Raw genomic sequence first — 21,933 nt, forward strand, 5'->3', positions numbered from 1 at the left:
ATTGACATCAGTGCACTATTTGACACAGACATAATAGGTAGAAAGGAGCCTAGTACCTGCAGAGACAGCAAGCTTGGCCCAAATGATATTATTAACTGCTAAACACAGATTGGTAAAGCTAACTAATTCAGACATCCCCTGTGAACATATAATTTGGCAGTGTTCCATCTACACCCGGGCTGAAGATCCAGGTAGCAGCTGAATGTAGAAAAATTCACAGCAGTGATCCGATATTTAAAAGAACTCAGACCTCCTTGGAGAGGTGCCACCTCAGGAACACAACATGTTACTACTCACATGTGGGCTTTTTAATGATGTATGTGCATTAGTTTCAATCTGATGCGTTTGGGAATTAAGTACGAAGGCAACACATACCTCTACTCTGGATAACGGGAAGGCTGAGCTATAGTCAGGCTCTGAAGTGCCAGATTATAACAATGAAAAGAATATTTAAAAATAAGCAGAAGCCAGTTTAATGCAGCCGCTCTGTAACTTTGGATATATAATATTCTAACAAAGAGTAAAAGTTTCAAAAGCGTCTGAGTCCCATGCTTTGGAGACTTTTAGGATCCCATGTGTCTGTCACTTTTGAAAGTGGGCCTGGGGTGCTTTTGAAAATTTGACCCATTTTCTCCAAGTGTTGCCTAGTGATATTTTGCTCTTCTATCATTCCATCCATCTCAGGGTGTTAGGTTCCTTACAAATAGTAATGAATGGACCATCGCAGCACACCTGGGAGGTAGATGAGTAGTATTCTTCCCTATTACAGATGAGGAAAGGGAAGCGGGAAAGTTACGGATGCATCCTGTGAGGTGCGGAGTACCTCTTCTGAAGTGCTCAGTGCCCTCCACTTACATCAGCACTTTAGAGAGCTGCTCAGCACCTTCCAGGTTTGACCCACAGTGCCTTCCACAAGATTGGTTGTAACAGGGTTGGGAACAGAGCCCAGATCTTCTGTGCTTAAGCCATAACAACTACCTCCTCTTTTTCTGTCTCATCTAAATTAGCATCTTTCTTACTGAGGCTCTGTAAATAAAATAGGTAACTGGAGTGTGTAGGTGCCAGGTATAACAGCAGCCAGATGTCAGTACTGTGGCCCCACTTAAAGTCAAATCACTTCCACAATACCTTCCTTTGTTTCCTCTGTCTCCTTCCCTCCTTTCATGTCCTTTTCCAGTGTATTTTAAAATTACTAATATTTTTTCTTATATTTCCATTACTGAGTGTCCGCTAATGTTCTTCCCACACATTTCTGACTGCAACCCTCTAACTGCTAACATCTGAAATATTTATAAAGGATTCAAGACAACAAGATGAAGTAAATAGAGATTTATGTAGCCATATGACTTGCACCTCTTTGTGGAAGTGGCAGTAGTTGTCTATTGTAGGCAGACCAATTGGTAACCTAACAAAACAATTCCCAGGATACACTTATGGTGAGTTTACCAAAGGCACAACTTTACAGTATACCATCAGAGCTGCAATTTTTGCTTTATTTTTTTTAATTGCCTGCACTTTGTGTGGTCCTTGTTTTAGAATCCATCGTTAAATACATCACCACATATAATTGTGAACTGAATAGAAATGGTAGTGTCAGAAATTTCCTAACTTTTGTGCATAGAGGGCCTGATCTAAGCTTGTTGAAGTAATGGAAAGAATCCCATTGACTTCAATGGGCTTTAAATCAAGTCCCTATTTATTACCTCTTGGAGTTCTGTTTCCCAATTAATGCTTAACTAAAGCTAACAATATTCAAGAATGGGATTTGCAGTCTTGACACTCATTTCTTTCTTAAAAATAGTTATTCTAGTTTTATTGGGACTATTTTTCTTTTATCTTTTTTTTTCACATTGACACCAGCTTCTCATATGTGTTTGTATCTGTTTCTGGCAAATTTAAAACTTGATCTCCTGCAATCTCTGACATGTAGGATTATTTTTTTAATCTACAATGTGAATTTGGCTTTAATTTTCTTTTAATGCCCCTAGACTTTTGTGTACTGAGGCATGACTTTGTATTTAAGGACTAGTTTCCAATGCTAGTGCAGACTTTTTGACTTTCTTTTGATATTTTCCTCCCTTCCGTTGTGTTTTCTTACTTTGCCTTTTTGTATTTCCAAACTAATAAGCTATATATCTGGTCCTCCTGCAATGAAGCAATTTTCTCTATATATTTTAACTAGTACCTAAGAGCCAGAATCTGCTTCTCTTTCTCCCACTGAGTAGTGCTTTACTCTTCAAGTTGCCTCATTGATTTCAGTGGGACTAATCAGACTACCCTTCTTCATGATACTGTATCACCAGGCCTGCCGACAGGGTGAGGCAAAGGGGGCAATTGCCCAGAGGCCCAGGTGATTTAAAATGGCCTGGCGGCCCCCAGCCACCCCTGCCAGCAATGCAGCTGGGCTAAGGCAGGCTTCCTACCCTCTCTCGTTCTGCACCACTCCCGGAAGCAGCCAGCACGTCCCTGAGGGCTCCTGGGGAGTGGGTCTCTGCGTGCTGACTCCGCCCCAAGCGCCAACTCGGCAGCTCCCATTGGCAGGAAACTGCAGCCAATGGGAACTGTGGGGGTGGTGCCTGTGAGCAGCGGTGTGCGGAGAACCCCTGGGCCCCCACCTAGCAGCCGCTTCCAGAAAGATGTGCCAGTCGCTTTCGGGAGCCACCCGAGGTAAGCACCGACCCCCTGATCCCCTCCTGCACCCCAACCTCCTGCCCCAGGCTAGAGCCCACACCCTGCACTCAAACTCCCTCTCAGAGCCCGCACCCCTGCCCCAGCCTGGTGAAAGTGAGTGAGGGTGGGGGAGAGTGAGCAATGGAGGGGGGGGGGTGGAGTGAGCAGGGGGAGGGGCCTTAGAGAAGGCGTGGGGCAGGGCATGGTCTCAGGGAAGGGATGGGGCAGGAGGTGGGGCAAGGGTCTTTGGGTTTGCATGATTAGACAGTTGGCAACCATACCGGATGGGCATGTGGAAGCTCTGGCCGTGCCGGAAGAGCGCACCCAGCAATGCAGCCGGTAGCTCGCTGGGCACTAGCCAGCACAGGCGCAAAACCACCCAAATGTCAGGCGGACTGCATCTGTGCGGGCACGGCTTGTGCGTGCATGGAGGCCCATTGACTGTTCTGCCCTGAGGCCTGGAATTACTGTCCACAGGCCTGGGTATCACTATAGTAATTACAGTACATGCTATTATTAAAATACAGTAATGTTTCCACAATGAAATATTTTCCCGCTCTCTTGATATTGGAAAGTTTCTATTTTCACAATCCAAATATAATGTGAGAAGTTTTGGCTGGAACTATTGCCTCAGGCTTCCATTGCATAGAAACGACAGTGTCTTCATTAAACGACTTACAAAAGTGAATGCCACTGCTCTTCTGAACGCGCTGAATGGAATCACAGGGCACCCACAAGCTGAGAGTGTAGAAGCAGCTGAGACTGAATGCATTTATTTGTACCTTTTTGCCTTCTTTTTCTTACTGGGAACAAAAATGGAGTTTCTGTCCGGCTTCATGACAGCAATATAGCATTAGTGGGGTTTGGTTTCATGCTAGCATCAATTCCCAGGATGGAAGTTTAGCAGTATGATAAATGATATGTTTTTTTTAGATAGAAACAACATGGAAATACATTTAAGCCCTTACAGTTTGAGATTGCAAAAATTATACTGCAAATTTTTTGAATAACCCCTTACAGCGCGCAACAGACTTTCTTCTGCACAGTTAGCCTGTTCTAGCTTCACTGGTACAGTTGTTTCTTTGGAAACAACATCCAGATATAAGAGGGAGTTGTCTATGGCCACTGTCTTTTAAGTTTGACCTTGGATGGTCAGTAGTAGTATATTACAAAAGGAGTGGTTATGTGACTGAGATGAAAACAAGAAATGAAATGAAAATTGAACATGAAATCATTGATTGCTTTCTCTGGAAAGATCATTTAATCTTTTATTGGCTATACAGTCCATTCACAGTCTGCAGTCCAGGATTACCCTTCAGTTAACATGTCTCTCATGAGCGTAGACTTGTCACTAGCAGTTCTCCTGTCTCACAGTGACTCTTCCACTTCCCCTTCTCTCCATTTCTAGCAACAATATGCAACAAGGAGCCCTGATGTAGATTAAGACTAAATATAGCATCCACACATCTGTTCCCTCTTCTATGATGTCCTTGATGGCTCCAGTGAATATTCGGATGTGCCAGTGTTGACAATTTTATTTTCTTTCTTCAACTAATTTTTAAGTACCAGTCTTTTTAATTAAAGATGAAAAGATTTATTGACAGTACAAGTGATTTTAGTAGATGAGCAGTAAAGTGAAGGTGTCAGTGTGACAGGGGACACTCACCTCTTGTGAGTACCTCCTGTCAGCTGGGAGCGATACTTCAATCTTCTTTTCTGCTTGTGGTGCCTCCTGTAGGTTGTCAGCCTCACTAGGTGGGTCTTCAGTGGCTCAGCCCTCCAGCCAAGTGTCACAGTCTAAAATGGACGGACCCCTTCTGGGATCCAGCTGAAAGTCTAAACAGACATCCAAACAAATGATTCTTCTCTTCCTCTTGGCTCATTCTTCAGCCAGGTTTCTGGGCTCAGTTCTCAGTGCTTTCTGGGCTAACTTTAAGTCCTTCCCTGCGCTGTTAATTAATTAATGGAGATATCCTATCTCCTAGGACTGGAAGGGACCTTGAAAGGTCATCAAGTCCAGCCCCCTGCCTTCACTAGCAGGACCAAGTAGTGTTGTAGGACACTGCCCCCAGGGCTTTCTCCCTGCAGACTTTATCTTCACAGATTCTCACTGCCCCAAAAGTTCAGCAAATGCTTAGCCCTCACCAGGGTCCTCAATCCTGTCTCTGAGCCTGTTTAAATTCCAGCCCCTTTCTTGGGCTTTTAGTAAAGAGTCTTGTACCCTCTTCAAGACTTAGGCTACTTCCCCCTCCCCCGCCCCCGGCTTCTTGGGGGGACCCAGGCCTGCCCACTACTCCAAATCCCAACTCAGGGACCCTACAGATAGCAGCTATGTGCTGCCTCCTTTACTTGGTTGCTACTACATTTCCTGGAGCTCTTCCCACCTGGCCTCTTTACCTCTCTCCATTACGTTAGGGCTAGAGCTCGCATGTCCTCTCGCTCCAGGTGTAGGTAATGAGTTCCCTTTGGCCAGAGCAGAGCACTTGTCTTTGCCCGTCTGGCCCTGCTCAAGCCCTGTATCTCCTTTTTATCTTAGCCTGCTGGGCTCTGACTGGTTACTTCTGTGCCGCCTTGTTAGGCAGGCTTGGAGGACCCAGTTCTGCTGCTCCTTTCTGGGGCAGGCTATGGTAGAACCACAGGGCCTCAAAGGACCTGGTACAAATTTGCAAGACAAACGAATGCACCAGAATCAGTGCAGAGTAACTGTGAATGCAGTCAAACCTGAAACCTGTATCGCTTCAACCTGGAGTATTAAAGATATTGTTCTGGATATTCCATCCTATTTATAATGGTGGAGGAGAGTAGAAGGCTACTTTCCTCTTGCAGGCGGCATACAAACGTGCAGTAGTAACTCTCATGATAAGCATCATCTTCCATAGCCCACAGGACGAATGTAAAATTGGGGCACTGTGGAACTGGAGTGAGGCACTGGTGCAACTGAAGAGCAACCACCACTGTCCCCTCCTGTAAGTTTTCTCCACTGGACATTGTAACTTGGGCGTTGGGGTAGACACTTTTCTTCACACTACTCTGAACCTGGAGAGGGGACAAGTGTCACAGGCTTGACTCACCACACATGGCGCCGCCTCCTGGCAGCTCTGGGGATTAGCTCATGTCAGGCACCACCCTCCTCTGGCGGTGTCTCCACCCATCATCTCTTTCACCCTACAGTCCCTCTCAATCCTGGAGCTGAAGTTTCCTGTTCGTGGCTTGGTCCTCTGACCGTGTCCCTAAAGTCCTCCCCTTCCACGGAAATCACAGTCCTTCCAGACCAGCTGTCTGGCTGGCATCTCCACACCCTGCATCACTTCCCAGTGGCTGGTAGGGGAACCCAGGACCACACTCTGCGCTGGGTTCCAGTCCAAGGACCCTATAACAAGCAGCCAAGGTCTATATAATCCTATGCCTTGCTGCTGTTTTCCTGGGCTGCTTCTCACTTAACTGGCTTCCCTCTTTCTGGGTTTGCCAGCCCACGCTCCCTCTTCCCAGGGAGTGACTGTAGACTACTTTCTTGCAGCCCCCTGGCTGCTCACAGCTCCTGGGCTTTATACAGGCCCCTCCTGTGCCTACCCAGTTCAGGCCTGCTCCTTGCCTCTTTCAGGTGCAGCCTGGGCAGTTAATTGGCCTGCCTCGCCCTTTAACCCCTCCAGCCCCACCAGATGCGGTGGGCACCCCATCGGGGGCACGGGGAGGGGGAGAATTCAAGAAACAGCATGTGGTATTTTCAGGAGTTTCCAGGTGTGCACTTATGTGCCTGAGTGAACATTGTCTCCTTCAGCCTCCTAAAACTCATTGAGCAACACATGCTAAAAATGCAGTAAAGAAAATGCGTGGTCAGATAGAGCAATCAGTGCTACCTATTGCCTACTGGGTCTTTCTCTTTACCCCCAAGCTGTCCACAGTACCATTAGCCTTAAATGAAGTATTCTGATGACGGCAAAAATAACTATAATCTTTGTACACTGGAGGCACACCATGGTTTCCTGACTTTTCTGTGTAATCTGGCATGCCTACAGTATATAAAAAATCCTCTTTGAAAGCTCACAAAGGGCTAGATTCTCAGCTAAGGTCCATTGACTTCTTTGGAGCTTTGTCAGTCTATACCAGTAGAGGATTTGGCTTTCACTCATTAAACACGCTATAGGAAAAATACTTTGGAAATCCTATAGGCAAAATCCAGTTGATTAAAAAACCAGAAGAAAATAGTGTGTGCAATGACGGAACAAATAACATTAAACTCAGAGATGTAACATGTAGAGATGGTCAAAATTTTACCAGTGGAACAGCTTTCCATCAGAAAAAGCTGATTCCAAGAAATCAAAATGTTTTTCAGGAACATATTAATTTGCTGACATTTAGTATGGGAAATTTCAATAGGATCAAAAGGTAACATTTTAATTTCAATTTCTGTTGTTTTATTTCATGTATAAAAGTTGAAACAACTTCATCAAAACAAAACATTTCAAAAAGTTTGTTTGATGGTAAATGTTGGCACTTAGTTTTCATTCCAAATAAGAATTAAAAGTTAATTTCAAAATGTCAATTTCCTATGGAACAGATTTCCATTTTTCTGATCACCTTTAGTAATAAGCTATTTAAAAAGAAATTGTTTTCCTTAGGGAACTGGATGAATTTGTGCACGTGAGGTTTTATTGTAGCAAATGTATGCACAAGAACTAGTGGCCCTGGCAATCATTACATGAGATAACCTATTAGAATACTAAATAATAGTATAGCACCCTTTAAGGCAATGCAACCTTTTCCTCTACATCAGTATCCCCTTCTTTGTGTAATGTGAGCTTTCCGCACCATGACTTTCAAGAGCTCAGAATGAGACTGCAGTATGCAATTCACCATTTTAGCCATAAGTAAAGCATCAACATGATCACTTCTATTTTGTTCCTAATAAGAATCTAGATAAGATAAACCAAACAAGGTAAACATGTTGAGATCACAGGCAACAGAATAACTACTTCTGCAAGCTCATCCTTGAAAAGTTAAGGCAGGAAAACTTATTGTCCCAATTAGCCATTGTGGTGAGCATCTAGTGAGAAAATTGGTAAAGACCATTAAGCACTTACGTTTCTGATATTATTATGCCTTTTCCACCACAGATTATTTTCCTGTTGATAAATGGTTGTGGGAGGAGATAATTTACCACCTCTGGGAATTTACTGATGGTAGAAATCTGATCCATCCTGTGTGGTAGGGTTTGCTGGCAAGGCTGGAATCTTTAGAGATGCTGTATTGGACAGGAAGATATTTTTGTATTGAATAATGTAAAACCACTTATCCTTTTTACTCCTGCTCCTGCAGAGAGCATTTTATTTTGACTTGAAAAAAGCCAATAAAAATAATGATCTGAAAAGCACACTCCATCCTGAAGGTTACATAATGTTCTCCTTGTTATAACGCTGCTTAAAACATCCACTGGGAGATTTTCCTAATGACTACAGGACTGGACCATACATTAAGATTAGGGGTAAGCGCAATGCACATCATCTGCACTGGAAATGGATTTTGAAAGTCATGTCCCCTCAACAAATTTTATGGTTGTTCACATCTGGGAATTTGATACAAGTTTATGTTGGTTTAAAACTAAATACAGTTACACTTGGACTAGCTGAAAGTACTTGACTTGCAAGGATGTTTTCATACTAAAGGTGAAGTTAATTCTGTTCTAATACTGCCAGTTTATTTCACCTAATACATTCTTACTGAAAAGAGGAAAATGTATTTTATATATATTTATATATAATAAAATTCAGACATTGTCCAATATCTAGATCAGAAGATCATTGTAAAAACAAAGAGAGGTTGGGCTCAATATCACTTCTGTGTTACAGCATGCTAAGAAAATGGAAATTATTCCCCTAGCACTGAGGAGTAACTGAATCACACAATTCAATTGCAAGCCCAATCTGAAAAAGCACTTTAAACATTAGATCCCTTCACTGATAGTACCACTCCTGTGTAGTTTAGTTTTGCACTAGTTTATTATGTTTAACTTAGTGTATGAGCCGTATCACTGGAACTCCAGCCAAAGGAATATTATGTGATTTACTCTGTATTTACTCCTTAACCCCATTCTGTGCCTTTCTCATTCCTGCCTTTGGCACCTCCATGCTGAACAATTGCAGGACTCTCTACATAGGGTTACCCTTGAAGACCCCTCAGGAGCTTCAGCTGGTACACGTTGTGCTAGTCTTCCTTCTTGGAGTGAGTCAGTGAGAGCCCATTAGTCCTGTGTGCTCTGAATTGCACTAGTTCTCCATATGCTTCAGTTACAGTTCAAGGTATTCAGTTGTAATCTGTACATACAAATATAATTTGGGAAATGGCTGCTTTAGAAACCACCTCCTTTGTGTTCACCATCATATTGGCTGAAACCTTTTGTTTACGGTCTCTAGATGAATACTCCAAGTTGTGGAGGTAGGGCATACTCAGTGAATCAACTCCCTCTCCCGCTCCAGTAGAGTCTAAGTCTATGTCTACACTACTGGAGGTTCTGAGATCGATCCACAAGCAGTCGATTTAGTGGGTCTAGTGAAGACCCACCAAATCGACAGCAGATCACTCTCCAATCAACTCCTGTTGTACTCTGCCTTGGCCAGAAGAGTAAGGTAAGTCGACAGGAGAGTTTCTTCTGTCGACCCCCCATGGTGTAGAGCCCGCAGTAACTCGACCTAAGGTACGTCGACTCCAACTACTTTATTCACGTAGCTGGAGTTGTGTAGCGTAGGTCGACTTACCGCAGTAGTGTAGACATAGCCTAGTTTGCTAGATGGTATATGCTAGTATAAAGGAAGGCTATCTTCTCAGACAAGCCTTGCCAAAAGGGTCTCAGTTAAAGGAGTCCTTTCTTTTCTTTGCTGCTTTTTTAATTGTCACTTCTCTTACTTTACTTATTTTGCTGCATTGTTATAAACTGTTGATTTGGTTTTTGTTTTTGTTTTTGTTTTTTTGCTGAACCTATACCTCACCATGTGTTATGAAAACAGCTAAATACATGTAATGTTCAGTATGTTTTAAATCTGATGGTACAGTGCCATCTACAAGCAAGTATTATGATATGTGCATTTATGGTTAGAATTATGAATACGAATAATAATTATACCATTTTACACTGATTATCTAAATTTTTTTTTTGAGGGATGAGACTATATAGGCAGTGTTACTGCCATTAGCTCCCCCTAACATCTCCCAATGAAAGATCAATGGCAGCACTCCTTCTCATGGAAGTCTAGGTTTTGCTTCACTTGCTTCAGTTCTCTGCACAGTCCAGTTCTGATTGCCAATAGACCAGATCAGTTAGTCTTGTCACTCAGTTAGGGATCTTCCCCCTGCCCCCATGTAAATTTTTGAAAAAAACTTCCATGGGGAATTCTATTTCCAAATCCCATTAACAGTTAAGGCAATGATGATGCAACAATGATGATGAATTAGGCACCATACTCACCGAGGCTCCTTTGAAAACTCCAGTGCACGTAACTTTTGTAGAGTGAATAACAACACTGGACTTAAGCCCTCCTCAGAGACCAAGTAATTCTACAAAAATATTAGCATTAACATTTCATGACCACTAGAGAATCAATACTATTGGTTTTTTTAATTTGAATGTGAAAGCATTTCCTTTAATGTGTGGACAAAAGAATACCCAGTAAAAAACACTGCGCGGGTGTAAACCAAACAGATTTTGTATATGCCAAATATTGAATTTGCAATTATATTTTATGCTCAATTTGTAGATCTAATGTATGTGCCTCTAAACCAAAATATGTCATCATCCTTTGATCGTCACTGGCAATTACAAAATATTCTCTTACAAGTAATGAAGTTATTCTTACCATTTCTTTTTTTCTGCCCAACATTTATTATTTCTCCATCGTGATTTTCTTTCCTGTAATATCCTTCTTTGACATCTGTGCATTACCTCTCTAAAATAATTACTTAGAAATTTAAGGGGAAAAAAATCTTGTCACTGAGGAATGTAGACACAGGCATAAGCTATGTCTACACTAGAAAGTAAGGGTTTTTTTTTATGAGAGCTCTCCTGTTATAAACTCTTAGTGCAGATAAGACATGTGGTAGCTTTACCTCGGTGGAGCTGATTGAAGTCTACACTATGGTTTTATGAGATGACTCTCTTGTTGTGAAAAGTGCATCTTTTTTTCCAAGCCTGTAGTCACAAAAGAAATGAGTTTTCCAGTAATGCAAAAGTGACTTCAGGAGTTTTGCAGGCTACTAGGGGCCTTTTTAGAATCCCCAGGTTTTGAATCAGTACATGTACATATTGACACTGATTTGTACCGCCATACCACGTAGTTATTTTTGACACACTCTGCACCTCCTATTGTTGTTGTGTGTTGACAGCAAAGTAGTTCTCTCGCTGTGCAATCCTAGTGGAGACAAGGCACAGGTAGTTTTTACATTGAGGTAGTTAGTTGAGGTCAACCTACATCTGGGGATTACCTCAGTAAAAACTACACATGTCTTGTCTTCTCTGAGATTATACATGGTGTCACGGACTCACAGATCGTGCCCACTCTTGGCCCTGTGTGGTCTGTGGGGGGTGCCCCTTTTAGTGAGACAGCCCCTCTCGGGGGTCCACTCTCTCTCGGGGTCCGGCCCCTCCACCTCCTGGATCCGCACCTCTCTGAGCCTTCGCACGTCTGTCTCTGCCATGGGCCCCCTCAGGGAGTCCACTCGCTCTGGACCCCCGGGGCCTCCACCCTCGAAGGGGTTGATGCAACCCTGTTCTCTAGACCGGAGTGACTCGCAGCCAGCAAGAAACAGGAGGGTTTATTGAGAGTTGAACACAGCACAGGAAACTCTCTGACCCTCAGGCCTGGCCTCCCTCAGCACAGCACACCCAAGTCTCCCGGCATCCAGTTGGGCTCTGCCTGCTCCCCCTCTCCAGCCCAGAGCCCCCCTGCTCGCAGCTGGGCATCTGAGATCCCCCACCCCAGGCCCCACCTCTGTCCATTGTCTACTCTCCAGGTAAACAGGGTCATAAACCCGGGCCTCCTTTCCTGCTTCTGTTCTCTGGCTGGAACCGGCTGGTTAGGTCACCGGGTTCTCACTCTGCAGCCCATTGTCTGCCCACTGGCCAGAAACAGCTGCATCTCCTCAGCTGGGCCTCTGGGTCTCCAGGTCGCCAGGTCACTGGTCGCTGGGGTATCCAACCTCCCGGACATCAGCTGGGTCCCCACGTCCTCTCTCCGGCCCTCTGCAAAACACACTCCCTCTCCCCTCACCTCGTTAAACCAGTAACACCCAGGGAAACTGAGTCCCACCCCCTCTGCACGCAAACCATTGAAACTCCACAGAAAACAAGAAAACCCCCCACTTCGTCACACATGGACATAGCTGTCTCAATGTAAAAACACAAGTTTTTGCAGAGACAGCCTGTGAAGCCATTCTGCTTAGGAATTGCTTCCCCCCATTTCCTTCGTTGGCTGCAGTCTACGTGGCTCCAGCTCACTTAGTGACCATTTCATAGTGGGTTTGGGGGAGGATGAGGCCAGCTAGGCCACATTTGTATTTATTTCATTTTCCACTAGCAAATGCATTTGTTCTGAGTGCCTTTGTGACTAAGCAAAAAACTCCTTCCAGAGCAATACCACAGAGAGATTTCTATTAATCTTACAAATCTTAACTGACATGTGAGTTCCAGAAAACAAGCTTAGAAATCTCTTTTGAGGCCATCAATATAGAAACTTCTTGCCACTTATCCCCAAATCATAAAGAAATTTTGACTTAAGTTTCTAAGAGTTTCTTTATCCCTCAATGACTTATTATTTTATGGGATGCAGCGAAAAGGAAATAGATGTTGAAAGTACTATAAGCTTACCTGTATAGTGTTTTGGCATAGCTTCCAACTAATGCCTACAGTCTATATTCATGCATGGGGAGTGGGAAAGCTGCATTAGTCACATTGCAGCCCTCAGTATTCATCAGGGCTCTCTAAGGACAGAATGACAAGGATTGAAAAGTTAGAGTTCCTAGTACTCTTGGGGTAGCAAATCAATTCCTGTGACGCCACTCAGACAATGCTGCGTTAAATTTGAACTTTAATATTTATTTAGCTTTCCATGCACTGACAGCTTGAATCTATGTTAAATTGCTTGATTTCAGGTGAGACCAAGGGATGTGCACTTCAGAACTCTCCAGGAAATAAGCCATCATTGTTGTTCCTTTCTCGGGAGGTGCAGAGTGTGTCAAAAATAACTACGTGGTATGGCGGTACAAATCAGTGTCAATATGTACATGTACTGATTCAAAACCTGGGGATTCTAAAAAGTCATCCTGTTGAGGATAGCTCAGTGCTTTCCATATGAATCCAAGAGACACTCATGAGAAAGAAATAAGGTGTTATAGGCAAGTATATAAATTCACATAATAAAACTAAGACCACAATCACAGTCTGTGTTCTGTTTACAAAAGACACTAGAATGGAACAGAGGGGAATGCTTTCCTTAGCACACAACTTGACCTGACATAAAAAGCTTGGCATAAAAAAGATGCAATTTCACGCGAAGGAACTTATTTCATTCAAAAGTGATGAAATGTCATGTCTGGGAAAATGCAGAAGAGATCATTTGGGACAGATTCTGGCTGGCTTGTATAGGGCAGTGATCACAGATGTCCCTTTCCATTTTACAACATCACCGCAGTGGCCATGTGTAAAGGGGAAGGAAAAATCTCAGTGCATGTGTCAACAGCAAGTACAACAACTGCATCTGACAGACAAGTCATTCTCTACAACACTGAAATCAGTCTTGCTGTTTTTTAAATTCTCTGGATGATTGGGAATTGCTCCACATCCACTACTTTGTAGGCTAGCCAGTTATTAAGTTTAGCTGCAGTAATACTTTGATTGAAATATGGTGTCACTGAGTTGTGTGCTACCCAAGTTCTCAATCGAGAGAGAACATATCACGTTAATCAGTTTGCTGGCCTTGAAGGCTGACCCTTTCTGCTTTTTTGAATTACCTAAAGGGAGTATGCCACTGGCCCCCAATTGCTGTGAAATTCTTTGGACATCTTCAAGAAATTATCCATTCCAAACCCTTTAACTGTAGCTTTGCTGTATTCTGCAACCACAAAGACAGCAAACTGAAACAACTAAGTTTCTTTCCTCCTTTGATTTGCTATATGCACTTAACTAGTTGGATTTTCTAGCTTTGCATTTAATGGATGGTGTTAGCTGTGAAGCTGCACTACTATAGTGGGTTCAAGCCATGGGTACATGTACCAGTAATGGTAAGTCAGGCTTTTCTGGCTGGTCCTGGCATACACTGGTGTGACTCCAGTTGAAATCATTAAGAGTTGTCCTCTTATGCTGAGGCTGAATCCTGGTCTCACTTTTTCACATATATTGCCCCCGGCCACCTCCCACTGAGTATGCATGAAATGGATTTGAGGTTGCTCCAAATTTTACTCTTGTGATGAAGCTCCATTACAAACTAGAGCACGTGCAATTCAGTGGGCCGTAACGGAGAGGGAAACTTGAACTTTTGGCTTGATAAACTAGTATCTAGAATTGTTTATCTGACATGCAGCATCTCAAAGTGCAGCAGTAAACAGTCTCTTAGTTGTATTTTTTAACTCCAGAGAGAGCTTCCAAAAACTTAAGAAAAAGCAATATCTAAAGCCTGCATAATTTTACTGACTTTTAAATGACTTTTTTTCCTATTTCAAAACATATTTACCGTAATCCTAAAAGCCTTCCCGAAACACCCAGCAATGCATATAACAGACTCTATTACTGATAATAAGCCATTCGGCTTATTTCCTATTCGTAGTTGGAAGACAACAATTCCAAACAGAACAAGTTTTGAAAGTTCAGGCTAGTTAGAATGAATATTATGTTTTCATGAAAATATCCTTCAGGAACAAAATTGCAGTAGTTATCATTCACAATGGTTTGGGTAGTAGAGGACTGGTGGTTTCTCACCACAATCACCAGGAACCACCATTTTTCTACTTTTTGCCTCCTCTGACTCCTTCTCAGTACTCAGTCACTATGACGTTAAGCTTTCTCTCGTCTGAAAGAGCAGAACCCACAGCCTCATCCCGAGGCAGTTGTACTATCATTTCAAGTGCCTGAGAAGATAATCAATGGTAAAACTAGTGTCCTTTTGGTAGATAATGAAAATAGTAGAGTCACGACCAATCTGTCATATTTGGATCCAAATTGTGAACATAACATTCATGGTTACTTGTAGCTATCCAGTTTATTGGTTTGGGCCATTGTCTTGAAAGCAGAGAGAGAACAAACATCACATGATTTAGCAAAGCGCTACAGAGTGACCTCCTCTTGGAAATATCTTCATTTATTAAGTCTCTAATACAATATGTCCTTGTCTTTTCTAGGAACTGGACTAAGAACTCTATGATGATAACTTAACCGCCATCTATGTAACTATATTCCTATCTCTAGAAAATACAGGACCTGATCTCTTGAATTACACTGGTCTGAACAAGGAAGTCAGTTACATCAGTGTGCGAGGAATCAGATCTTGAACAGACAAGAAATAGATCTGTCCTGCACAAGTTGAGGAAGTGGAAGTCCTCCATTATTACATTATACATTATAGTCCTCCACAGGGCCGGCTCTAACTTTTTTGCCGCCCCAGGCAAAAAAGAAGAGCACTGCCCTGCCGTAACACCCCCCACCAAGCGCCGTGCCGCCATAAAACCTCCCCCACCCCCGAGCACTGCACTGCCCAAACCCCTGGTGCACCGCGCCGGGCCGGCCAAACCCCCACCCCCCGCTTCCCCCAAGCACCGCGCCGGGCTAGGCCGCCCAAACCCCCGGAGCGCCGCGCCAGGCAAACACACACACACACCCCACAGGGCCGGGCCGCCCAAACCCCCGGAGTGCCAGGCTGCACCGCCCAAACCCCCACCCCCCTCCGAGCGCCACGCCACCCTGCAAACAAAAACATCGCGAGCGCCCCCCGCCACCCCAACGTTGGCCGCCCCAAGCACGTGCTTGGTCGGCTGGTGCCTGGAGCCGGCCCTGGTCCTCCAGCTACTCTGTATTAAGAGTGGATTGTGGCAGTAAAATAAAACCCATTTTCCACAGTAATCCTGGACTGATGCTCCATGAAGAGTTCTGAACAACCTAGCCTTAAGAGCACACAAGTGTAAATTATACTATTGATGTTACTTAGCACTTTTACAAGTGCAAATAAAAAACCAAATCAATTAAAATGTAGATTGTCTAATTTTATGGAAACAATGACCCCAGACCTTGGCATCTAAGTCTGAAGTGGGTCGCCCACTTTATCATATAAAGACTTTCACTTTATCATATAATCTTGAAAACTGTGTGAATTGATGTGTACTGTTCTCACTTCAGTGCAAATGCTAAGTGCCAGATTCTGTCTCTCTCTTACATGGGAGCAACATAAAGGGAAATGGGGGAAGGAGATTTTCCACATTTGTGAAGTCTGTGTAAAGGCAGAGCAGTTATAAGGGTACAGGCACTACTCTATCTCTCTACTGCGGGGCTGCATAGTGCCCCAGAGAAGGCAATGCCCTGGTCCAGGTTCCCCTCCACTCTAGCTTGACCTGTGAGTCTGGCATGCAGGAGGAACAAGCTGGTAGCAGACATACTCCCCCAGTGCATGGGGGATGTCAGAGAAGAATTCTACCTCGCTGTGGAATTAAGTGGGATTTGGTGAAAACAGTGAGCCAGATCTTCAGCCCTGGCGCCAGCTGTTGCAGTAGCACCAAGTAACCGCAGGGCAGCCAAGGATTTGCCCTACAAGAGAGGTTTTTACCTGCTCTTCCCTTCCCATCAAACAGAAGGCACGTCAGCAAAGGGTGGCATGGAGAAGGAAGGGGCAGAGCACATGATGTTCTGGCTGATCCCTGGTCAATGCAGTTGGTCCAGTTGGTGTAATTTAAGAGTAAACACTGAGTTGCTATAAGTTACACTGGGGCCATTTGGGCGATGGTCAGGGCAAGATCAGAAAAGCTGAAAGGTGATTTAGAGTGACCTTGCTTTGAGTTGATGCTCAGCAAAGTTGAAGACCCATTGAAACCCTTGCCAGGGTTGAGGGCAGCCAGCAATGGGGAGCCCATAGCATTGTGGCTTTTAGGTGAGAGCTGAGGGAGTAGTGAATTTGAGCCTCCTTGCAAATGTCCCAGCTCTCACTGGATGGCTCAGGAGCCATGGGATTTCCCTGCAAATCTGAGGCCATCCATGGTTATCAAGGGGTATGTCTCCAGCTGCATTTTACAGGGCAATCAGGGCATGCTCCGCTCCCTCAAAGGGATGATCTGTAGAAAAGCTATAAGCTGAAACTGAGTTTTCTGGCTTTTGTGTAGGGTTTTTCTAAGCCATGGACAATCTCAGTCATAGCGATTTCCAATCATTCGTAATTCATTAAATGTGGAAATCAATTGACTCACTTTAGGTAATTAATTAGGCTTAAAATGCTCTCACATGCTTTACCAGTTGGCCCTGACCATCACCCCGACCCTTGCCCTACAACCTGCTCATTGATTTGTGCCATCTCAGTTCGATGGGTTCATTAGGGTTAGCAGTCCTGAGCACCCAAATTTTGAAAATGTTTGAATGCCCACAAATTCTCTTGTGCTCTCCGCATGGACATTAAAGTGCCCCTTTGGGAATGGATTCCTGAACATTCAAACCTAAGCACTTTCATTTTGCAAGGCATCCTCAAAAACAGCTTTCCCCTGGAGTAGTGTCTTTGTTTGGTTATTTGTGCTTGAAATGTAAGTTAGTTAGAAGTCTATTGACCCTTTGAGGCACCAATATTCAACTATTTGCTTGAGGTCCTTTACTTGATGAATTACTGATTTAGGGTGAAATCATACTCTTTAGTGGCTCCGTGTTCATAAATCACAATCTGACACTTTTCCTCTGGGGGCAGATTGCTGTTTGCAGCATGTTCCGTTTGCCACTAGACCAGATGACAATATTAGTTTATCAGGAGGGACTTGTATTTTAAAACAAATCCTGATGTGATAACTTCCCATCTGTCCATACTGCAGCTTGAATGTTTTTATTGTTAAACAGTCTGAGTGATCTTGAGCTCAGACGTCTTCTCATAGAAAGCAAAGAAATCTACTGTGGAACGCAGGATCAAATACACAAAAAAGAGGAAACAATCTTTCAACTTGACAGTGATTTGACAGCCCATATAGGTATTTTAGCAGACTAGGAATGATGATGAGAAATCACACACCACTTTTCAATTATGTAGCATTTAATCAAGAATAAGATTTAACTAAAGCTGGGATCCAGCATTTTCAGGAACCTATTAAGCTGTCCCTGTTTTTAAATTGGAACCAAAAGATTTTGCTTCTCAGGCTAGCCTGCAGCTAATAATAATAAATGGTTTAATTATTTCTGTAGAAGTTGTTATAAATAGTTTGGGAAAATAGCATGATTTTACAACTCTAGCCTCTCTCTTCTATTTGGGAGGTTGTGACTTTGCTTTTCGTTGAATACAAATTATTTTATTATTATTTCCTTTTATTTATTTACAACTTTAAAAATATGGGAATCTTGACTAGCCCTTTGTTTCACCACAACACAACACAACAACCTTTCTGCCTCAAAGGTGCCACTGCTAGAGATGGGCAAAATACTCAGAGCAAATGTATTCAGGGAGAGATTCTGGCTGGCCCTTTTATGGATGCACAGCATGGGAGGACAATGGAAGGCACTTCCTCCCTGGCTCCCCTATGTAGTCCACTACTGTCCCCAGGGTATATGTTATTTCAAAGCCAAGCAGTCTTGGCTTAGCTACACACACCATTCAACACAGTTTGCTGACTGCTGGGAGGGGGAAATCAGCTGCCCCCATTAAGGGAAGGGTTGAGAGCAACTAAGCAGCCTCTGCACATCCAGGAGCTCTGGGAGCCATTTTCTTCACTGTTCTTTATGGGGCAGTGTGGGCTTAGTGGCGCCTGAATAGATTCTGTTCCCTGATTGGCTTTTATTGCATGGAGAAAAGAGAGGAGAGATTTGAAGATGGCCATGGGAACACTTCCTGGGGGAACCTTCACACAAATGATGGTTGTCTATTATTTAGTAGTTGTAGAGTAGCACCTAAGGACGTCAATTAGGGATCAAGGCCCCATTTTGATAAGACTTTCACTTTCTCCTACTTTTCTTTCCCCAAAAAATTGCTTATATGAATGGTCACAGGAAACGAATAAAAAGGGGGGGGGAATATCTTTGAAGCAAATTCATTAAGATTTGAACAATGTTCACACAGTTTTTTGTGGCTTTTGCCCAATGCTAGTCACAGCCCAGCTCAAGCTGTTTTCTTCCCCGCAAAACACATTCCCTAAAAGCTGAGGCTGCAGTATAGCTGCAGTTGCAATGCACTGAAACAACTTTGACTTTCATCCTACTTCATTATAAACCGAGTGAGACAGATGGGCTTTTTGTAACTGACTTTTAATTGTGCATTAAATCTGTGCAAAACTTTAAGGTCTGTTCTTTGCATTTCACGTGCAGTTAGAGCTGAGAGTTACAGACCAACGAGAACTGTTCATTTACAGATTAACAGAACGTTGTCTAGGACGGTGCTACAGTGCATGGGCTCGTCAGCCACACAAAGAGCACTAATTTTAAAAAACGCAGATTCCTGTGCATTCCAGCAGACGAGGGAAATGGTCAGAGGGCAGATCAAACTTGACTGGCTATCTGAAGTTCAAGAATTTCTTCACTTCTGGAGAGCCCAGGTAATGTGTAAATCAGACTTAGCATGTTTCTAGTATTTCACCATGTTTGAAGCAGTGTATATACATAAGCTAGTTAATCCCCAATCCATTGTTGTGAGGTAGCTGAGTAAGCAGCATTATCCCCTTTTTAAAGGTGGAGAAATGGCGACAGAGATGTGAAGTGACTTGTCACACAGTATGTCTGTGGCAGAGCCAGGATTAAAACTCAGTGCCTGTTTCCTCCCAATCTTACACTAGTTCCTCCATATCACGCTGCTGGTATAAATAAACACATCTCAAATAGTCTGTTTGAAATGGATATGTTACTAAACCATATCTGAACAAGTGTTGGGGGGGGGAATAATTTAGGAGAATGCATGTGAATGACTAGTCAATACATACCGTGACTCAAGGAGAAGCAAAGAATAGCTGCTTTTAGTGTAACACTTAATGATTGTACAATAATCCACCTATTTCTGGGAGATGACACAACCCTCCCCAGGACACTTATGATGAGCCATGCCGGTACAAGGGTGAGAGAAGCAAAGGTGCTTCTATTGCAGAAGCTGAAAGGGTAAAATAGGTTTCGAAGTTTAGCCTTTACTGCTGAAACAAAGACATCTCCTCACGTGACCTGATTGCTGAAGCTAGTCTTCAGCATGGTCAGTGCAGACCATCTGTGGTTTTCTCTATGGTTCTCTTTTGTAAGTCCCTCAATATCAGAGTTGAAGTGAATAGTCCATAGCGGGGTTTGCAAACGTTACCCAACAGTTACAACGCTCTGTAACTTTCAAGTAGAAGGGGATGGGGAGGCCCTAAGGGGATAGTATGCTGAAGGATTCCCCTAAACTGGGGTGATCCTCCCTCTGTTGGTTACACTGGCTCTAGGGGCAAAATCTGCTGGTGCTGAAGCACAAAAGCTGTAGCGGAGTACCAGGGCCTCTGTGTGTGCAGAACAGAGGGTTTCTTCCTGGCCATCGCTATATAATACACTTTAGAGTGTTAAAAACAATATATGGAGGCAGCAGCATCTCCTTTGTTCAGGAGTCTACTTAACTTTACTTCCAAAAACCAATTCAGCTAATAAGAAACAAGGTTAATGCATCCTGGCAGTTTGATACAATTGCTGTTCTTTTCCACTCATGATGTAACCCATAAAAATGTCTTGCACCATTTATGCAGAGGCTTTTGTACTTTACATAAAAAGGTGGAAAGAACTTGTTTCAGGGAGACTATAGTGTGTCCCTCTGGGAATCATTAAACTCCATTTTCCCTGAATGTAATTAATATCTTCCCCATTATCAACTCAAGGCAGGACAGTGTAGCCCCAAATGGAAGCAGAGTAATCAGCAGAAGAGACATGGCCTGGTTCAGTTCACAGAGAATCATACTTTGTGTGTTTCATTTAGAAAATGAACTTTGGGACAAATAAGAGAGAGATAATAACGTATGGCTTTAGAGCTAGTTCTGTACAACAACAAAAAGAGACGACTTGCACTGACCTACTGCAATCTTTTTGCAATTCAGTGAATACTTATTTTAGCAATTGTAATATCATATATTTGACTACGCACACGGGGCCAAAATCATTGCCTGGTGTAACTCTGACTTGACTAACGTGACCCCAGGGGTGAATTTGGCCCAGACTTTCTGAGTTAGAGCCCTTTCTCACAAGGATGAATGTATTAAAAACTGAACTGTGGAGAACCTGCCTGTTTTGAATCCTATGGGTGTGTTTTGCCTGGATTCTCACTGGGTAGCCTGAACGCCAAGTGCACCCTGAAAAATGTGCCCATTTTGTAATAACACTGCTGAGTTTCACCACTTCTCCTCTTCCTTCCAGAACTACCCTTCCTCCAGCTTGGCCCAGCTCTGCACATTGCCTGCTGCTGATGTATGCTCCTGCCTCAGTTGTGTATCCGTCTGATACTGGACTGGCTCACTCCTCCATCCTGCCCTTTGGAGAGAGACATTTGGTACTTCTGATGCACTGTACTCGGAGACCCTGGATAGCTAACTAGGGACAGGGTCGCTCAGCCCCTCCCCAGAAGATGGCATCAGGTGAGTTCAAGAAGCCCAGGCCTAGTGGGGGATGGGGTTTAGGAAAAGAGGGCACAGGACCTACATGAAGCGGTGCAGTTCTAATTTGCAATTATTTCATTTCTAATTAAAATCCATAACATCTGTTTTATGTGTGTTTATAAATACACCAGGCTGTTTTCCCATATTAAATAATGGCCAGATTTTCGAAAATGTTCAGCATCCAACTCCCTCAATGGATGCTGCTGAGTGTACTGTAAATGCTGTGATGCCTTCCACTGGGCAGAAGGATGATACGCACTAGAAAATCCAGAAAGGTCAGTTATTGTGTAGCTTACCTGGATTATGCTGCTTCTATACCTCTTTCTGGTGGATGGGAATTTCTGGGGGAACAGATGTGAGGCTACCCCTGTAGGCCTCCAAATCACATGTTGCTGTCTTCTGCTTGTAGAACTCCACAGGAAATGTACTGTTGATGTGTAATAATAATAATAATAATTAATAATA

At 43.4% G+C, this 21,933-nt stretch overlaps 1 long non-coding RNA gene across 1 annotated transcript in view; it reads left to right on the forward strand.

Moving 5' to 3' along the window:
• The window catches only part of LOC122173931 (uncharacterized), a 299,080-nt gene that overhangs the window by 238,202 nt on the left and 38,945 nt on the right, over nucleotides 1-21,933 (forward strand). Inside the window, exons 3-4 of the long non-coding RNA XR_006174983.2 lie at nucleotides 19,225-19,407; nucleotides 21,230-21,447. This is a non-coding gene — a long non-coding RNA (uncharacterized LOC122173931). The remainder of the gene's footprint in view (nucleotides 1-19,224; nucleotides 19,408-21,229; nucleotides 21,448-21,933) is intronic.

The sequence above is a fragment of the Chrysemys picta genome, chromosome 14 (assembly GCF_011386835.1).
Source record: "Chrysemys picta bellii isolate R12L10 chromosome 14, ASM1138683v2, whole genome shotgun sequence".
Lineage (NCBI taxonomy): Eukaryota > Metazoa > Chordata > Testudines > Emydidae > Chrysemys > Chrysemys picta.